The 20,997-nt window shown below is 38.2% G+C and overlaps 1 long non-coding RNA gene across 3 annotated transcripts in view; it reads right to left on the reverse strand.

The window, feature by feature from the left end:
* Positions 1-2,802: 2,802 nt before the first annotated feature.
* The window catches only part of CD200R1L, a 32,392-nt gene continuing 14,197 nt past the window's right edge, over positions 2,803-20,997 (reverse strand). For 2 of the 3 annotated variants that reach the window (XR_005383075.1, XR_005383077.1), the window contains 6 exons: positions 15,613-15,672; positions 13,376-13,435; positions 9,950-10,264; positions 9,581-9,829; positions 4,510-4,636; positions 2,803-4,135 (listed from right to left, as the gene is read on the reverse strand). This is a non-coding gene — a long non-coding RNA (cell surface glycoprotein CD200 receptor 1). The remainder of the gene's footprint in view (positions 4,136-4,509; positions 4,637-9,580; positions 9,830-9,949; positions 10,265-13,375; positions 13,436-15,612; positions 15,673-20,997) is intronic. The other variant, XR_005383076.1, reaches the window with a different exon arrangement.

The following is a 20,997-nucleotide window of genomic DNA, read 5'->3' on the forward strand; positions in this document are numbered from 1 at the left end:
GTGTCTGACTCTTGACTTCGGGTCAGGCCATGATCTCAGGGTCATGAGATGGAGCCCTGTGTCAGGCCTTGAGCTCAGCAGAAAGTCTGCTGGAGATTCTCTTCCTCTCTCTCTCCACCTCAAATAAATAAATAAATCATTAAAAAAAGCTTAAATATGATATCCCTGACATGTGGTGACACTCAATTTTTAATAATAACATCCAATTGTCCCTTGAAGATAGTAATTAATCTCATGAATATTTCATGTGCTCTTTCACTTTTTCATTTTGTCATCTTTTTGAAGATTCCCATAAATTCTCTCTTGAACCCCAACTCTTATTCCAAACAAAACAACAAACTATAAAGTTCACTTTGTGAGTGCTCTTTATCAGCAAGCAAGCAAGGCAGGTCCACACTCCAGCTGGCTTCTTAGTAATACCCAACAGTCACTTCATTCTAAGTATCTTAGTTTCCTCTTTTGTAAAATGAGGAAGGTGGCCTACTTTTCTGTAGCTTCCTTCCAGTTCTAGAATACTACGTAGGCCTCTAAAAGTCATGGGGGATGAGATACAAGGATGAATCCAAGAAGTAGAGAAGGCCAGTTAATTTTATTTGTAGCTCCAATCATTTGCTGCTGTTAACACTTTAATGATCTAGGATCTCAGCACTCCACTTAAGAAATAAGTGAGGACTAATCTTGTTTAACCACCAGGAGATTCTCACATTTCCTCTTTCCCTGAAACTAGACTATTCATATCCACCCTTATCTCGTTTGATAAACAAAATATTTCTACTAAAATTAATGGCAAGAGTAGTACAATTCAAGTTTGGAAATTAAAAAAAAAATTTCTTTTTAATTTCAACAATTATTTCCTTCCTTCTGTAATTGTCCCTAAGTTACCCAAGAAACCTAAATGAAGAGACAGTTTTATGGAAAAATTAAAGAAAAAATGCAGGATTGCTGTTTTAAGGTTAAATTTTAGCTTGCTTCAAAATGTTAAAAGAATTAAGTTGAAGCACCATCTAGTGGCTCTCGATTGTGTTTTTCTAAGGTTGCTCCCAATTTCCCTCAATTTAGGACCATAATTAATTTGTTGTGTGTGTATATATGTATGCATATATGTGTTTAGGAAAGAAATGGTTCTTTTTCTTTATTCAGGGGTAAGAAGTTGAGAGACAGTAGCTATAGCTTTTTACTCTTCCAATTTGACATCACATAGAAAATCATGGCAGTGAAGAAGCATGAAATCAAATGTAAATTTCTTCCAGAAATAATGAGTCCTTTCATTTCAATGATAGCAGAAAAAGGATTAACTCAGTAAAGCCTCATAGATTTCAATTCCTCTGTTTCTCCTGATCACATCCTCTCTAACAGCCCACAACAACATCCTTATCTTTCCAACCCTGTAACACAGACACGTCTTCTCATGTGGTGGGATTGTCTATTAGATAATCTTTGCACATCTCCAAATTCCCAAGCCCTTTCCTATCACAAGTCTATAACATCCTTCAGTTTTACATAACCAGCAATTCTTCTGGAGTTTTGGCTCTTCTGGAATTGGTTCTAACATAGATGGCTCTTATATCTATGGTTATTATCTTCTGAAGTTACATGTGTTTCATAATCTCTATGGGAAGAATGAAAATAGGACATGAAAAATGCACATGAATAGAGTATAACCTATGTTGTAAGACTGACAGCAAATCTTGAACCTGGCAAAGTAGGCATTTTCATGAACTAGGATTAAGTTCACATTGTATGGAATAAAACTCAGAATAACAGTGGCATGAACACAATAGCGTATTTTCTCTCACACAAAAGAATTTTAAAGTAGGTATTTTAGAGTTAGTATGGTAACTCCATAGTCATTAGGGCCCAAGATCCTTTCTGTCTTTCTTTTCCACCATCTTAGTGAATAGCTGCCATCCTCAATGTCATCCATGGCCCAAGCTGGCTGCTGGACTTCCAGTCATTATAGTCCAGGAGACAAGAAAGAAAAGTAAAAGAGGATTTCTCCTTTCTCTTCAAAGAGATATCCCAAAAGGTATCACACAAGATATATGCTTACACCTTATTTGCAAAAATTGTAATGGGTAGTCACACTCAGTTACAAGGGAAACTGAGAAATGTCTTTTAGTTAAGTGTGTCTCCATACTAAAAAAAATTGGAGTCATGTTATTAAGCAATGCATCAAAGATCTAACATCACAACAATTTTGTGTAACAATCACAAAACCTCCATAGCAACAATTGCTTAAATGTCTGGGATCATCTGAGGGTCAGGTAGGCGGCTCTTTTGACCTTGATTGAGCATCTCCCTTGTCTAAGAGATGATTAACTGTTGGATTATCTAGGCTGGCCTCAACAGTAAGGTGGAGAATGGGACTAGGATGACCCAGCTCTGCTCTACATGTTTCTCATCCCCCAGTGGACTAGCCCAGGCATGTTCTCACGTACGATTAACAGAAACACACAGGACTTCTTGAGATGTTAGCTCAAAACTAGTACACTGCCACTTTTGTCTCATTTGATTGGCTAAAGCAAATTACATGAGTTAGAGAAACATGCAATTTCTTTATGTTTTCAACTAAAAAAACCACTGACAAATTACATGGACAGAGGGAGGAGGAAGATCTGGAGTCACGAATATAATCTTCTACCACAAAGAAAAGGGAAGATGAGCATTGGATCAGGCAATTAGCAGTCAGTGCCACAGTGTTTTTGAGTCTGTGACAAAACTATGGTACTAGATTTTTTCAATTCTATGCTCTGTTTTAAACATGAGGGAATATTTATAATAAAAAAGAAAAAAGAGCTAATATAAGTTATATATGAAATTATTTACTAGTTTATTTCTTGGTTCATGTTGAGTTACTGATGAATTAAGTATTAATCTTAGCATTTGTCCTATCCTTTACTGTAGGCATGGACTAGCTATCTGTACCCAAACCCTGACTCTATTTCTGCTGAGGCAGTTACACTACATTCTCCAAATTCCATAGAATTTAGTGTGGCTGTGTGACAAATACTAGCCAATAGAACATGAGCAGATATTATTACTACTCCAGGCCTGGCTCATAAAAACCTCCTACATAAAAATCCCCCATTCTCCCTTTCTCTTTCACACTCACCAGCTGAAAGGAGAATACTCTGAGAAGGGCAGAGATATAGGATAAAGTGCTCACTTACAGCAGAACCACTCCTGTTCCCTGCTCTAGATCAAAATCCTTCCCTGGGATATGGAGTGAGGAAGAATTAAATTTTTGTGATTATGAATACACTGAGATTGGGAGGTTGTTTGTTTTAACAATTAGACTATCCTACTTATATATTATCTTCCAGATAGTAGTATGCATTCATTTTCTCCCTTGGAGCCTTGCTAAAAAAACAATAGCTTGAATCACGTGCCAACTTATACAAGAAATTTTTCCTTTAAATAAAAGGACACTTTTTACTATAGGGTAACCATATCAATCAATCAAGATAGGGTTCCAGTTTACTGTGGCCCTAGAAAATATTGGGGTTTCACCAAGAAATCTTACCATTAATCCATTCCAGTGTGGACTACTTGAGACGGCTGAGCTCTAAAAGATGAGGTGACATTCAGCACTGTCTCCCATAACTCTAAGAGTCCTTATTTGGGGTTAACTTATAATTTCTTCAAAAATAAAGGTACTATTGAAAATGACTCCTCATCATTTATTCAATGATTGGGCCAAACATGCAGTACGACAACCAGACTAATTGCTAGTAAGAAAAGGATGGGAGGTTCCAAAGAACTCAAGGGGTGTAGAAAACCTGCGGAGCTTTGTAATTTGCCATTTGCTGAACCATCTTCCTCTTTAGGCTGAGAAGCAGGGCTATCTCCTGTTTGCAAATAAGAATTCAGTAAGACAAAGAGGAAAGTAGATGAGTCATCCCAGACATTTACAAAGGCAGGCAGCAAGCTTTGGCATGTGCATAAATATACGTATGCTAAGAGTTTGAAACAGGATTTGCCAACTATCACATTGATTCACATAAACACAAAGGTACTAAATAGAATTGGAGCAGTTGAGTTAGATGTTGAACCCAAAGGTTGATCTTAACCAGCTGCTTTTTCATGGTGTTCCATCAAATCTAAATTGACTTCCAGATTTTTCAGTTTTCATGCTCTATGAAAAAACACAAAATATATAATTAAGCACAATGAATATAATCCTTCACAGGCATAGAAACTAGGGAGTAAACATTTAAGAAGCTTCAGTTGAACTTCATTTCGCCCACTGAATTCTCGAAGGATGGCCCAGGACAGATTATCTTTCAGGAAAGCACTGTAATGAAACAGGAACTTTTGCCCCAATGCTGCAGGCATCACTTCCTGGACTCTCCAGGTGTTAACAAAGTTCATACATCAAAGAAAGAGGTAGGGGAACAAAAGATGTGCCAAAAAATGCATCCAGCTCTTCCCAGAATATTATAAACTTAAAGCTTTACAATGATGTTTTCTTTCTAATGAGTCTATATTTTTTTAGATTTTATTTCCTACCTGCAATGATTTATTCTCTGGAAATAGGTGAATCCCACGATGACCAGGATAATAACCAAGAATAAAGAGAATTTCACATAGAGAATGACCAGTAAGGCTGATGCTGGAAATTCCAGAGTTATGGCACCTTTAAATACAGGCAACACAGGCACAGGTAAAGACCATTTCAAGGATTCTTGTGATGAACAAAGTAGGGTCAATTGTCTAAAAGAGACTTTTAAAATAGTCTTAAAAGTTCACAGACTATCATAATCAAAACACCTTCTAAACTACAATTCAAATGTTAAGATATTCTTTCATGACAGAGTTTAGGAGCTGTGTGTTTATACATGGTAGATTTTCAATATTTTCTAAATGAATAAATACACAGTAAACATTGCTAATACTTTCCAATTATATAAGAAAAAAGGAAATATGTTTTCTGACTTCCTAAGTAAATGGAAGATTTTTAGGGTATTATCATTAATATTTTGAGCACTATCTGATATTTTCCACACAGTAATTTTGTCACTGAGTTGTTGTCATCGGTTTAGTAGGGTATTTTATGTTTTCTTACTTTCATTTATTAATCTGTAAAATGGCCCCAAGAATTGTTGAAAAGATAAAATGAGACTAATTTGAACTATCATTCTGAAGTTTTTTTCTGCTATGAAAATGGCAACCAAAAGTAAACTTTAAGTACTATTCTGAGTCTTTGCTCCAAAAGTCATGTCATCTTGTTAAATAACCTATTCACATACTAAACTAGAAGTAGGCCAATCTCCTTCCTATGCACTATCAGGGAAGAAGACATAGTCTCAGCCCTCAAAAAGGCTCACAGTCTGATTGGAAAAGCCAGATCCATACAAATGAAAAGATCACTTACAAGAGAGCAAAGAGTACTAAGTGAGCATTATGGAATGTAATCATCTAAAGAATAAGAAAACTGAATCAACTCCAACTGGGAGGTCAGAGTGAAGTGAAATTTGAATGGAACCTTGCCAATAACAGTATTAAATAGGTTAAGAGAAGGAAGAAGTTTTCAAGGGAAAGAAACAATTTGAGCAAAGATTTGAAGAATTCATTAACAAATCAAATGTGATAGAGCAGAGTACAGATGTAGATGAAGTCTATGATGATCTGAATTCTGTAACTATTTGTATGTTTTAGGCACTGTGCCAGACTGTGGATATAGAAATGAAGAATATGGTTCTTACTCTCAAGAAGTTTACCATGTACTGGAGTCAGAGAAGTGGACAGTCAATTACAGGACTATGAAGTACTCAGATATATGCGTGAGGCATTACATGAGCACAGAGTAGGAAATTTCATGGGAAAAGAAAATTATCCCAGAAACCATTTCAAACTAAGCCTCAAAACTTCAGAGGAAGAGCACCTGGGTGGTTTTGTTGGTTGAGCATTGGACTCTTGATTTCAACTTAGGTCATGAACTCTGGGTCATGAAATTGAGCCCCATATGGGGCTCCATGCTCAAGGTGGGTCTGAGATTCTCTCCTTCTGCCCCTTCCTCCATACTCTGCTCTCTCTCTCAACTAAATAAATAAATCTTTTTTTAAAACTTTAATAGGAATTGAGAAAATGGAATGAAAGAACAGAGTATGAGGAAAGAAGTGCATGTGGAGAGGTGAAAATGGCATGTATAATGTGCAATTACATGTACAGAAGTATGAGAAAGGATAACACTTTTGAGGAGCCCAAAGAAGCCCACAGTCCAGGCTGAAGATTAGCAAGACATGAGGCTATGGAGAATGACATATCATAGGAGCTTAGATTTCTAAGAGACCAAGAGAAACCACTGGGGGCATTTAAGGAGGAGAGGGGCATATTCTTCTCGTTTTAGAAAAGTCACTCTGGCAACAGTGTAGGCAATAAATTGGAGTGAGGTAAGCTAGGTGCCAGACCTGTTACAAGGAAATTGGAATAATTCTGGGGAGAGATGATCATGTGTTCAACTAAAGCAAAGGAAAGGAAAAGGTCTAGATTTAAGAAAAGAATTTAAGACAAAAATCAACAGAACATAGTGACTGATTTTGAATATGGGAAATAAGAAAGTTTAACATTGTAGGATATCTTTAATTTTCTGGCTTGAGTCATTTATTAAGATAAAATATAAGTATGGAGCTTATGAAGGAGTAGAGAAGAGGAATTCCTTTTCAGGAATATGCAAGTTGAGGTGCCCTTGATGTATCCACATGAAGTCACTCAATTGGAAATTGGTTTTGATCATGGTATAGCCAAGGAGAGAAATATGAGCTAAAAATAGGTTTGAGAGTCAATAATTAGGCAGTGGTTGGAGCCAAATATACGGATGAAGTCCTTCAATGAATAGGAGTAAAGGTGAAAAGACAATAGAGTCAATGATCAAACTCAGAGAAATGCCTTCCTTCATGGAATGAGTAGATGAAAAACAATCTAAGATGACTAAGAAGCTGACTGAAGGTTAAGTAGAGAACCAAGTGATTATGGGAGGAAAATAGGTAAGAAGAGAGGAAAGACCATATCACATATCACAAAGAAGTTAATTAATAACTAAGAATTAAAAATTTATATTTTGTTTGGCATCTGAGAGATCTTTAGCTTTTTGTTAGAATATTTCCTGTGCACAAAGATGCAAAGGAGTTAAGGAGTAGATGTGAGGTAACACAGAAGAGACAATGAGCATAGATTCTTCTTGTAAAAAATCTTGGATATGAATAAAAGGCAAGAGCCAAGAGTTTGTGGAAGTCCCAGAAACTATTAAAACATGAGAGGAGGGACGCCTGGGTGGCTCAGTGGTTGAGCATCTGCCTTTGACACAGAGCGTGATGCCAGTCCCGGGATGGACTCCTACTTCGGGCTCCCTGCGAGGAGCCTGCCTCTCCCTCTGTCTGTGTCTCTGCCTCTCTCTGTGTGTCTCTCATGAATAAATAAATAAAATATTTTTTAAAGTAAAAAAATAAAAATAAAACATGGGAGGAAAAAAAAATAAAACAGGGAGAAAAAGAGTCATGCCCATATAATCAGCCTTAGGAAATGGATCTGTGGAACAAAAAAGAGTGAACAAAAGAGAGCACAGAAAACTACTGAAGCAAAGCTTCTCAGGACATGGGAAGGGAGAAATGAGTATAGAGTACAGGTTGAATGTTTTATCTATGGAAAGCAAAGTCAGGTGGGACTGCAGATAAATGCATATGTCTAGAGGCAAGAAGTATAAAATATTAACCTAGAGCTGGTAGGAGATTGGTAATAGAAAATAAAGAATAGAAATGAATGTATTAGTACATGGGACAACATGGGTGATGCTTGAAAACATTATCCCAAGTAAAAGAAGTCAGTAACAAAAGGCACATATTATATGGTTCCATTTATGTGAAATGTCCAAAATAGGAAAACCTATAGATACAGAAAGTAGGTTAGTGGTTACCTAAAGCTGGAGGATTTTTGGAATTAGAAAGTGATAGCTAAAGGATAGAGGGTTTTTTTTTTTTTTTTTTTTGGAGTGACGTATATGTTCTAAAATTGATTGTGGTGATGGTTGCATAACTCTGAATGTGCCAAAGACCTGTATGATACACTTTAAATGCGTGAATTGCACGCTACATAAATTAGATCTCAATAAAGATGTTGCAAAAAACTTAATAGGAGAGATGCTATAAGGAATAATTAATAGGCTGATTATTTTAAATAACATAAGAATGAGTCTAATAGCTAATCTGTATTAATATAATCACATAATAGCTAACATTTATTGAATATAAAAGCTAATACTGTTCACATGTTAAATACAGTAGCTAAAATTTGTTGAGTACCACCTATGTGATAGGCACCATGTAAAATAAATATATTACTCTTTATTTAGGATTGATTTATTTATTTGAGAGAGAGAGAACAGGGGGGAGGAACAAAGGGAAACATAAATTCAAGCAGACTCTCTGAATGTAGAACCCAGCCCGGGCTCGATCTAATGACCCATGAGATCACGAGCCAAAACCCAGAGTGGTATGCTTAACCAACTGTGCCAACTAGGCTCCTCAAATATATTATTCCTTTTAGATATCGTAATAACTCTATAACATGGTTCTGTCATCCATTCTATCAAATGAAGAAACCATGAGACTAGCCATTGTAGTGATCATTTTGCCACATACATAAATATCAAATCATTATGTATACCCAAAATTATTTATTATATGTCAATTATATCTCAATTTTTTAAAAGATCTTATTTATTTATTCATGAGAGACACAGAGAGAGAGGCAGAGACACAGGCAGAGGGAGAAGCAGGCTCCATGCAGGGAGCCTGATATGGGACTCAATCCCAGGACCCCAGGAGTATACCCCGGGCCAACGCAGGCACTTAACCGCTGAGCCACGCAGGTGTTCCATATCTCAATTTTTTAAAAGGCCATGAGACAGAGAAATTAAATACTCTCCCAAGTCATACAGCTGGTAAACAAGAAGCCATATTATGCCGAATGCTTTGCTCGTAACCATCGGGTTATACTTCTTGGAATGATATGAAGACATGGACCTTGTCTTTTCATCTTTACATAACAGCATCAAAAACACATACATTCGACAAGTATTTGGCAAATGAATTGATGTATATGTTTCAGATGACAGAGAGAAGAAAGGAAAACTTGTCTGCTAGTAATAAAAGTGGTGACTATTTAAGAACTATGAAAATCAGGAAAGGAATAATATCGTTCCTGTCTATCTACTGAATCAGTATTATTAAAGTATATAAAAGTATTGCTACTTTATGCAAATACTAATCTCAAAGTAAAAGTCAATAGATACTAAGTTAAATTTTTATGGCTTCTAGAATAAAAGATATTTAGAGTGTACCACTAAGAAGTTGTTAAATTTACTCCTTCATTTTGTTACAGGAATAGGAATTATTTCCCTAACATAGTAAAGCATTACCTAGTTAAGTTTAGATAACATCTTCAAATTAGGAGCAAAAGGTTCCTTGCTTTGTTTTTGGAATAGAAAGTGGAAAAATTGGTGATGTGGTTTTCTCCTCCCAAGCATTAAGTTCATTACCTTAAAAAAAAAAAAAAAAAAAAAAAAAAAAACACAGGTAATTACCTTGATTCAACTCTATGGACAGACTCTTGTTGCCAGTCACATGGGAGACAAAGCAGGACACCTCAGACACCTGGCGGTCCTCCCAGTGGCATGTACTCTGCACGGTCACTGTGTCATTGCCCAGTCGTTCTTCCACAGTGTGACAATCTCCCATTGGGGTCCAGGAGATCTGTGCAGCTGGCTTCCCTGCAACTGCCCAGCACACGGTAGTTCCATTCTCGCCTAGAGACAGGGTCACCTTAGGGGGCACTGCAGAGATGCAGGGGGAAATGTTTCAGGCTCAACACATGCGATATGGACTAGAGAGAGACCTTTGGTTCAGTCTCAGATCTGGTTCTCTGGCATACCACAGTACGCGAGGCTCCTTACCTAACACTTGGAGGTGATGCCCATGACAGAAATTCCCATCAGGTGTGACCACTTCACACTTGTAATATCCTTCATGAGTGATGGCCACGGGATTAATCCGAAGGGCAAAGTTCTGATCAGGTCTGGAGTCCCAGGATATTCTCTCGTCTGTACAAGTTTTTTCCCTGGTCTTGTTGCTATCTGTCCTGTAGGCTCTGATGCAGGAAGTGTTGTCTCTGAAGATTACTGACCATGTTACTACCAGAACATTCGAGGTGGCATTAGGGCAATGAAGCACAGCCCTTGTATCCACAAATACAGACAGAGAAGTGTTGGCTGGACACACACACAAAGAGAAGGAGAAAACAGAAGCGTGGTGAACAACTTCATGTGTTACACTCTCTACAACAAATCATATAAAGTGTACTACAACATGACTTTGCTGGTGATCTTATTTCAAGAATATTAATTAGGCTTACATAAAAATTAAACATGCACAAAATGCATAACACATTAAACACATTAAACTTAATCCAAAGATGAACCCATTTCTCTCCTATATCAAGTGTTCTTAGATAAACTATATTTCTTATACGTGTGAGAAATATTTTAAGAGTTTAAAATTGATTCAGAAGTTTAGCTTTGAGAAACACAAATAAGAAAACACAATATAAATTAAAGGACAGATTCATCTAAATCAAATCTTTCGGTCATAGAGATTATTAGATTTATCTCATCCTCCTTGGGGTAGAAAGTGGAAAAATTGGTGATGTGGTTTTCTCCTCCCAAGTCTTGATCAGAAAGAATAAATCTGTAATATCAGAATGAAAAGCCTACCCCTAAGGATGGCACTTCATAGAAACATAAATATAAAAAGCATGTGACACTTTCATTAAAAATAAGATGACATTCAGGTTGAGCAAGATGGACATTTCTTAAGCTATTTTTTATTTGGAGAATCACTAAGTCAGTAAATTCAACAGATCTCCTTCTTTCCTTCCTTCCTTCAGTGCCATCTCACCAGTGGTCTTCCTACTTTCTCATCCGTTCTCCACCCTCTTGTGCTTTGTTGGGGACAGTTGTTTTGTGGCTGTCTACAAATGCCTTTTGTGACTAATACCATGCAAAACATCTTGTATTTCCCAGGGCTTCCAGGGAAGACTGTTGCCAATTTCACAAAAGTATCATCTGTCACTTCCTGTGTAGGCATAGAATTCTGCATCTTACAAAACCTAACTGGTATGATTTTATGCTGTAATAAAATGACTTTTAACAATACTTATTCTCTCTCAGGATGTTACAGTTTCAAGTCAGTGGATCTTGAAGGACAAATCTTTACATTTCTTATGTCCTGTAGCGCAATGCTAATAAATTTCACTTTTCTGAAAAAAAAAAAAGCAGATCTGAGGAGCAATTAAATCTATGCTCTTTTGACCACTGCAGGTGGCCACTCCTTTCACAGAGAACCTGTGACTTGGCCAAAGCTTAGAGGCAAGCAAGAATGTAGCTGATTGGAGAACGCGTAGAGCTGAGTGTGGAGGAGCATATATGTGCCCAAGGGCAGGATGCTGAAGATGAAACCAGAGAGAGAAGAGGCTGATGAGCAGCGTGTTAAGAGGGTTCTTTTGTGTTCTGGGGACTTTGCCCTTCAGCCCTTCAGGCTAAGGCTTTAATTTTCCTGACATTTATTCTCAAGGTGTGACTCTATTCTTTTAAAGGAAACTACTAATTAATCAAAAAAACATACATATTTTAATAGGGGTGCAGTCTCCAGAGAAGTAGGTCCAATGGTGAGGATCCCCAGGACTATGGATAGTCTCTCTTCCTTCACTTTGCTCCACTCTATGACCTCCAACGATGCCCCTTCACCTGATAGGAAGCATCTTAGGGGATTGCTATTATCCATCCTTTCCTAATCCTCTTCTTTTTCTTTTCATACCTGCCTTTTTAAAAAGATTTTATTCATCCATTCATGAGACACACAGAGAGAGGCAGAGACACAGGTAGAGGGAGAAGCAGGCTCCCTGTGGGGAACCCGGTGCAGGACTTGACCCTGGGATCACACCCTGAGCTGAAGGCAGTTTCTCAACTGCTGAGCCAACAGGCATCCCTCCTCTGTTCATCTCTGTTGTGATAATTCACCAATGGCCAGTCACTCCCCCACACTAAATGGGTTGGCACCTGTCTAACAATAAATCTCCACACACTCCTGTGATCAGCTATGGTGATTTCACCTCTGGCTTCACAGAAGGGTAGCAGGTAGATTCTCATATTTGCTCCAGAACCAGCAGGCATGTCCCAGTGTTTCTGCAGCCTGTGTCTATGACTCTCTTCCAGTCTCCTCCAGCCTCCTGCACACAGACAAATCCCTTTTCCTTTCTGTTCTCACTGCCACACCCTGGTTTAAGACCCCATCACGGGATCCCTGGGTGGCGCAGCGGTTTGGCGCCTGCCTTTGGCCCGGGGCGCGATCCTGGGGACCCGGGATCGAATCCCACGTCGGGCTCCCGGTGCATGGAGCCTGCTTCTCCCTCTGCCTGTGTCTCTGCCTCTCTCTCTCTCTCTCTCTGTGACTGTCATGAATAAATAAATAAAATCTTTAAAAAAAAAAAAAAAAAAAAAAGACCCCATCACCACATTCCTGCATTACTCCAGAAGCCTTCTAACATCTGTCTCCGTCTCAAAACTCTCTTCTCAGTTAATAGCCTATCTTGCAGCCACCTACGTGATTCTGTAACACAGGGGTGATCCCCTCCACTCGGACACCCTTCAGAGATCTCTCACCGCCTGAGGACAAACTTAAATGTGTTTGATTTTGCTTTAAAAGCCCTCTTTTCAAATAGACTCACCTTTGTAATCTATCACCCCTCTGTTGCCCCACACCTCAGAAAGAAAGCACCAAGTACAGCTGCTTATCTAGGTCTTCCCTCAATGTTTCTTGCTGTCTGGGGTGGCCTACACAGCACTCTCTCTGTGAACACATCCCTCTTCCTTTAAGAGCAAATCACATGCTGCATGCTCTGTGAAGCCTTCTCAGGGCCTGGGTCCTCAGTCTCCCTCTCTATATTCCTGGCACACTTGGTAGGAGGGCTTATCTCCTCTATTCTATATGAGATCTGGGTTCACCCACAAAACTGAGCCCCCTAGGGTGCTCTGGTGGTGTAGTTCATCTTTCTTCATCTTTGTTCATCCTCTGTGTTCCCCGTTAAAGCCTAGCACAGGGACTGATAGAGAGAGCTCCATAATCTTCACATGGAATTGAACTGCTTTGACAGACAAGGGCCAGAGTCACTCAGGTCCCTCATGCAGCAGCCTTCAGATCGCCATGATCTTCAACTGAGCTGAAGGCTGGCCCCCTGACCAGACTGTCAACTATGTTTCTAAGGATGTTCAGCAACCCTTCTCTTTAGTACTGACCACTAGAAAAAAAAATTAAAGACATATTACCTTCCATAGGAGGTGTGATGCTTTTCTGCTTTCTTTCCACAAGTAACATATTTGTTGAAGCTAGAAAATATTCAGAGGAAAGTATATCAGTTTTAGGTGCCTAAATGGAGTACAAGCCTCCATGTATGCACATCTCTTACAGACATAATTATAGAAAATCTTCTAACTGTAACTAAAGTCCACAAAATGCTTTGCTTTGAAAAACAGAAATTAGAAGTTATTCCATCAAGTGGAAAACCATGTTAACATTTGAAAATTACACTATAAGCTATTAATCAATGATTTCTCATTTATAAGACACCTTACTCTACGATGACAACAATTCTGTCAAAGGCAACCCTGCTTCCACCTCTTTTGAAGCCACAGTGGACTGACCCCTCATGGGTACCTCCCATGATCTGGGCTGAGTCCAGGGCTTTCTCTAGATATCACCCACAGGATTAAAAGTGTTAAATCCAGTGGTGGGCCTCACTCAGCGGCACAAATGAGATTACCTTCAGGAAAATTTGGAACCAGACTGAGATAATTCATCCCTCTCTTTCCCCCATTTTGTACTGTAATGGCTGATTTTATGTGTCAACTTGGCTTGGACATGGTTCCTAGGTATTCCGCTAAATAGTATTCTAGATGTTTTTGTGAAGGTATTTGTTAAGGTAAGACTAACATTTAAATGAATATAATTTCAGTAACATAAATCACTTTCCTCAATGGGGGAGGGGGAGCACTTTCAAACCAGTTGGAGGCTTTGACTGAGAAAAGAGTGACCTCCCAGGAAAGAGTTCTATAGCACACAGCCTTCAGACTCAAACTGCTACTCTTCCCTGGATCTCTAGTTGCTGGCCCACCCGAGAGATTCTGGACTTAGCAAGCCTCTGCAATCACGTGAGCCAATCCTTTAAGTCTCTCTACCTGCCTCCCTGTTCCTCTCCCTCCTCCTTCTCTCTCACTCTCACTCACCTATCTCCTCTTTCCTCCATCTCCCTGCCTCCTTATATTCTCTCTTTCTCTCTCTCTCTCTCTCTCTCTCTCTCATTCTTTTTTCTCCAAGGAACCCTAATACACCTATCTTGGGAAGATTGTAGCAGAAGCAGAGAAAGATAGAATGATTCTCCTCACCTGGCTCACATCTCTAACTCCTTGGTTCCTGAGACCAACATGCATCCTTCCCTTGGATTCTATACAGTTTCTGACACTCAAAACAATCCTAATCTACTTCAAATTCAGGTTCTGTAAACTTCTATATTGAACTAATTTTTGGAAAACAACATTTTTTTTTTAAATTATAATTTAGGGGCACCTGGGTGGTGCTCAATTGCTTAAGTGTTCAACTCGTGGTTTCAGCTCAAGTTATGACCTCAGGGTTTTGAGATCAAGCCCTGCATCGGGACCCGTGCCCTCAGTATGGGTCTGCTGAAGATTCTCTCACTTTACATCTCCCTCTACCTTTCCCCCTGCTTGCTCTCTCTCTGTCTGTCTCTGTAAAATAAATAAATTTTTAGAAAAATGAAGGATATAATCATTTATCTTGTGGTTTATTCTGTGTGTGCTTGAGAACAATGTGTTCTGCTGTTGTTGGAAGGAAGGTTCTGTACATGTGTATTAGGCCATTTGGTCTACAGTGTTGTTCAAGCCTACTGTTACCTTATTGACTCTATGTAGCAAAGAGTTTTCCATTTTTATATGGGATACTACAGTTCCCTACAACTGCTGTATTGTCTACTTCTTCTTCAGTTCTGGTAATATCGGATCTATACATTTAGGTGCTCCGATGTTGGATGCATAAATATTTACAATTGTTATATCCTCTTGATGTATTGACTCTTTTACCATTAGATACTAACATTCTTTGCCTTTAGTTACAGTTTTTGACTTAAAGTCTATTTTCTCTAATATAAGGATACCTATCCCTACTTTCTCTTGGTTTTCTTTGGCATGGATGCTGAAGATGAAACCAGAAAGAGAGAGGGTGGTGAGCAGCATGTTTATGACTTCCCCATGAAGCTTAGCACAGTGCCTGATAGAGAGAGCTCCATAATCTTCACAGGGAATTGAACTGCTTTAGGAGAGGAGGGTCAGGGTCATGCATGATCCCTCACCCCGCTGTGTTCAGATCACCATGCTCTTCTACTGGGCTCAAAATTGTCCCCCTGACCAGACTGTCAACTATGTTTCTAAGGATGTTGAACACTTCCTCCCTTTAGTACTAGCCTCTAGAAAAAAATTAAAAAGCATATTACCTTCCACAGGAGGTGTGATGCTTTTCTGCTTTCTTTCCACAGGTAACGTATTTGTTGAAGCTAGAAAATATTCAGAGGAAAGTATATCAGTTTTAGGTGCCTAAATGGAGTACAAGCCTCCATGTATGCACATCTCTTACAGACATAATTATAGAAAATCTTCTAACTGTAACTAAAGTCCACAAAATGCTTTGCTTTGAAAAACAGAAATTAGAAGTTATTCCATCAAGTGGAAAACCATGTTAACATTTGAAAATTACACTATAAGCTATTAATCAATGATTTCTCATTTGTGAGACACCTTACTCTACGATGACAACAATTCTGTCAAAGGCAACCCTGCTTCTACCTCCTTTGAAGCCACAGTGGACTGACCCCTCATGGGTACCTCCCTTGATCTGGGCTGAGTCCAGGGCTTTCTCCAGATATCACCCACAGGATTAAAAGTGTTAAATCCAGTGGTGGGCCTCACTCAGCGGCACAAATGAGATTACCTTCAGGAAAATTTGGAACCAGACTGAGATAATTCATCCCTCTCTTTCCCCCATTTTGTACTGTAATGGCTGATTTTATGTGTCAACTTGGCTTGGACATGGTTCCTAGGTATTCCGCTAAATAGTATTCTAGATGTTTTTGTGAAGGTATTTGTTAAGGCAAGACTAACATTTAAATGAATATAATTTCAGTAACATAAATTACCTTCCTCAATGGGGGGGGGGGGGCACTTTCTATCCCTTCATTTTCAGCCTAGTTGTATCCGTAAAGGTATAGTCAATCTCCAATATGTAGCATATTGTTCAATCTTGGTGCCTTACCCATTACCATCTAATGTAGAATTTAGTCCATTTATATTACGATGACTGAGAGGGATGTACTGCTATTTTCATTTTGTTCATTGTTTTCTAACTGTTTTGAAGTTCCTTTGTTCCTTTCTACCTCTCTGCCTATTGTTCCTTTGTGATTTGATGATTTTTTTGTAGTAGTATGCTTTGATTCCTTTTACTATATCATTAGTGTGTCTACCAGATATTTTCTTTTACTTTGTGGTTACCACAAGACTTATATGAAACACCTTATAGTTGGTTTAAGCTGATTACAACTTAACTTCATTGCATACAGCACTCACTGCTTTTATTTCTCTCCGCCTTTTCTTTTATTGAGTCACAATTCACATATTTTTAATTTGTTTATTCACTAAAATTATCATAGTTGTAATTATTTCTCATACTTTTCTTTTTAGCATTTGTGCTAGAGTCAAAAGTGATTTACACACCACAAACACAGGACTCTTAGAGTTAAGTAGCATCTTTCTGTTTTTACAGAAAGATGTTTTACCTTGTACCTTGTATATATTTACTTTTATATTTGCCTTTACCAGTATGTTTTATTTTTCATATGTCTTCATGTCTTTGATTACCATTCTGTCATCAAATTTGAAGAGCACCCTTTAGAATTAATTGCAAGCACATCTAGTACTGACAAAGGCCATCTGCTTTGTTTTTTCTAGGTAAGTCTTGATCAGTTTTATTTCTGGGTTGCTAAGGAAAGATTTCCTCCATGGCAGGCTTTTATTTTCAACACTTTGAATATATCATCTCACTCCCCTGGTCAGCAAGGTCTCTGCTGAGAAATCTGCTAGTTTTATGGAGTTCCTTTATATGTGGCCAATCACCTTTCCCCTGCTACTTTCAAAAGTCTCTCTTTTCCATTTGATTATCAAGGTGTGCCAGGGAATATTTCTTTATGGTCAGTCAGGTTATTTGGGCTTCATGGATTTCGACATTCATTCCTCACCCACTGCCCCAAAGTTTTAGGAAGTTGTCTCTCATAATTACATTACATGTGGTTTCTGCTCCTTTCTCTTTTGTCCATCTGGGACTCCCATGATGCTGATACTATTTTGTTTGTTGGTGTTTCATAAGACCCATAGACTTTCATTAATCGCTTTCATTCTTTTTGTATGTTTGCTTTATATCTCTGGCTGGATGATTTCAAATTATACCTTTGTGTTTAATAATTCTTTCTTCTGCTTGATGAATCTGCCACTAAAGCTTCCTATTGCATTTTTCAGTGGAGTCATTGCATTATTCAGCTTCAGGATTTGAGCTTGATTCTCATGATTTCTGTCTCTTTCTTGAAACTTCCTTTTGTTCATGTATTGTTTTCCAGATTTGTCCAATTGTCTGTGTTCTCTTGTATTCATTGAGCTTCCTTACATAGACTATTTTTATTTCTTTCTCCAGAATGCAGATCTCCATTTCTTTTGGATCAGTCACTGGAACTTTATTTTGTTTCTTTGGTGGTGTCATATTTTTAGATTTTTTAGAAGCTTTCCATGGTTAGTGTCTTCATATTTATGGAAGCTGTCACTTCCTCCAGTCTTTAGTGACGGGCTTCTTCAGAAAAAGATCTTCACCTGTCAGCCCAGCTAGAGATTCTGGGAGGTCTCTCAGACGTTTCCTAAAGATGTATTCCTTCTCCATTTCCCTGGCTCCTTCTTGAGGCAGAAGTCTTAGGATTGTGTGCCTTCTCTCTGTCTCGTTTTGTGGGTTTCTCTCAAACCCACAAAACCAGACAGAATTCTGAAATCTGCCATTTTTTATACTAGGAAAGTGCCCTGAAGTGTTCAGGGTTGTGTGCCATCTCCCAGTTCAGCAGAATAAAGTGACTTCTGTTATCCATGCACACTATCTATGAAGGTGCCCATCATCTGTGGTGTGGTGGTGCTGGCTTCAGGGAGGATGATATGATTCTGCAGTACCAACACAAAGTGTCAGCACTTAATAGTCTCAGGCAAAGTAGATAATCATAAACACTAGCAAGGACAGAATGGCAGTCAAGAGACTCTGACCTGAAGGATTTGTAGCAAAAACTAAATAAACCTTAGTGTTCTTAGGGGTGATATAAAAGGGCAGTCAGAGAGGGTATAGTTTGTCTTATCTAAATCAAGTGTACGGGAGTGTCTTAGTCAGCTTTGCCTGCTGCAACAAAAATACCATACAGTGGATTAGATAACAATCTTTTTTCTCACAGTTGTACAGTCTGGGAAGTCTAAGACCAAAGCACAAGCAGATATGGTGTCCGGTGAAAGCCCACTTCCTGCCTTCTAGACAGCTGCCTTCTTGCTGTATTCTGGCAGGGAGGGCCAAAGGGAGAGAGAAAGAGAAAAAGCAAACTCTCTTGTGTCTCTTCTTATAAGGGTACTAACCCAAGATCTCCACCCTAATGATAAAATTCCCTCCCAAAGCCTCTACATCTATCTCCAAATACCATCACTTTGGAGATTATTTTAATATATGAATTTTTGAGGATGCATTCAGTCCATAGTAGTGAGCAAAGACTCTGGTTAGTTGCCATAATGGAAGAGGATGGTCCTTCCCCAAGTTTCTATACTCAAACCAGTTAGTTCTCAGACTCAAAGCCACATAATTATGAGTTTATATTCCAAAATTACAAAACACAGGGGGAAAATGCAACCACAAAATGACATGATGCACTTTTTATTGGTTTCCCTCCCTTATTCCTCAAGAGAAGAATAAGATTCAGAACTTCAGAGTTTGGAGTTATTGAATGTAGGGTATAAAATAAAAATCTGTGGAGAATGTCTACAGAAATAAAAGCAGAATTTTAAAAAGGAAGAAATATATGTTCTCCCCACCCACCTCCAAACAAAAACCTGTGCAGATTAGAAGCACACAAAAGAATTTAGTTTGCTTATTGATTCCTTACTTACTAACTTAAAAAATGATAGAGAATAACAGAAATATATATGACAGGAGAAAGGCAATAGAATTTCATAAAGTCCTTATGACATCTTCTTCCAATGTAAGGTGGTTTCATCTCCATTAAAAATCATTGTTTATTTTAGCCACCATCATGAATGAGCTAGGATTTCTGGATAACTTGCTACAGCTTCTGTATCAGCACTTGCTGCTTCACCTGGCACTTTTCTGTTTCGGATATGGCTTCTCTCCTTAAATTTCATGAATCAACCTCTTCTAGCTTCCAACTTTTCTTCTGCAGTTTCTTCATCTCTCTTTTCCTCCACAGATTTTGAAGAAAGTAGGGCCTTGCTCTGGATTAGGCATTGGTTTAAGGGAATGTTGTGGCTGGTTTGAGATTCTAACCAGATAACTCAAACTTTTGTCATATTAGCAATAAGGCTGTTTCACTTTCTTATCATTAGTGTGTTCATTAGAGTAGCACTTTTATTTTCCTTCTAGACTTTTTCCTTCACATTCACAACTTGGCTACTGCTTGGCATAAGAGGACTAGCTGTTGATCTGTCTCAGCTTTCAGCATGCCTTCCTTAGTAAGCTTAATCCTTTCTCACTTCTAATTTAAAGTGAGAAATGTGTATTTCTCCCTTCACATGAACCTTTAGAGGTCATCGTAAAGTTACTAATTGGCCTAATTTCAATATTGTTGTGTCTCAGGAAAGAAAGAGGCCTGAGGACAGGGAGAGAGACATGGAAGAACAGCCAGTAGGTGCTAGAGCTAGAACACATACACATACATGTCACTTGAGTTCACCATCTTCGATGGGCATAGTTAGTGACACCACAAAACAATTACAACAGTCACATCAAAGATCACTGACCACAGATCACCACAACAAATATAAAGTAATAAAAGTTTCAAATTTGCAAGAATTACCAAAAATGAGACACAGAGAGATAAAGTGTGCAAATGCTATTGGAAAAATGGTGCTGATGGTCTTACTCCATAGAAGGTTGCCACAAACCTTCAATTTGTAAAAACCACAATATCTGCAAAGTGTAATAAAGTGAAACACAATAAAACAAGATATGTCCATATACCTAATAAGAACTTCAAAATACATGAGGCAAAGTTGATAAAATTAAATAAAAAACACTGTAACAGAAATGAGGAATGTCTTTGATGAAGCTATTAATAGATGAGATATGGCTAAGGAAAGAATCCCTAAGCTAAAGAATATATCAATAGAAACCTCCAAAACTCAAAAGCAAAGAGAACAAGCACTTTAAAATAAAAAAAAACAGATATCCAAAGACTATAGGACAACTATGAAAACATGTAAAATACATGTAATGGAAAAATCAGAAGGAGAAGAAAGAGAAAGGAACAGAATAAATACCTGAAGCATTGAGAATTTCTCCAAGTTACTAACAGATATCAAATCAAAGTTCTAGGAAGCTTATAGAATACAAGCAGGCAAAATGCCAAATGACAACAACAAAAACCCAAAAACATAAACCAAAACAAAACAAAAAACAAGGCCTGGCATATTATATTCAAGCAATAGAAAATCTAAGATAAAGGAAAAATTCTGAAAAAATCCAGAGAAACAAATTATAGAGGAACAAAGGTGAGAATTATATCCAACTTCTCTTAGGAAGTCAG

The sequence above is a fragment of the Canis lupus genome, chromosome 33 (genome assembly GCF_011100685.1).
Source record: "Canis lupus familiaris isolate Mischka breed German Shepherd chromosome 33, alternate assembly UU_Cfam_GSD_1.0, whole genome shotgun sequence".
NCBI lineage: Eukaryota > Metazoa > Chordata > Mammalia > Carnivora > Canidae > Canis > Canis lupus.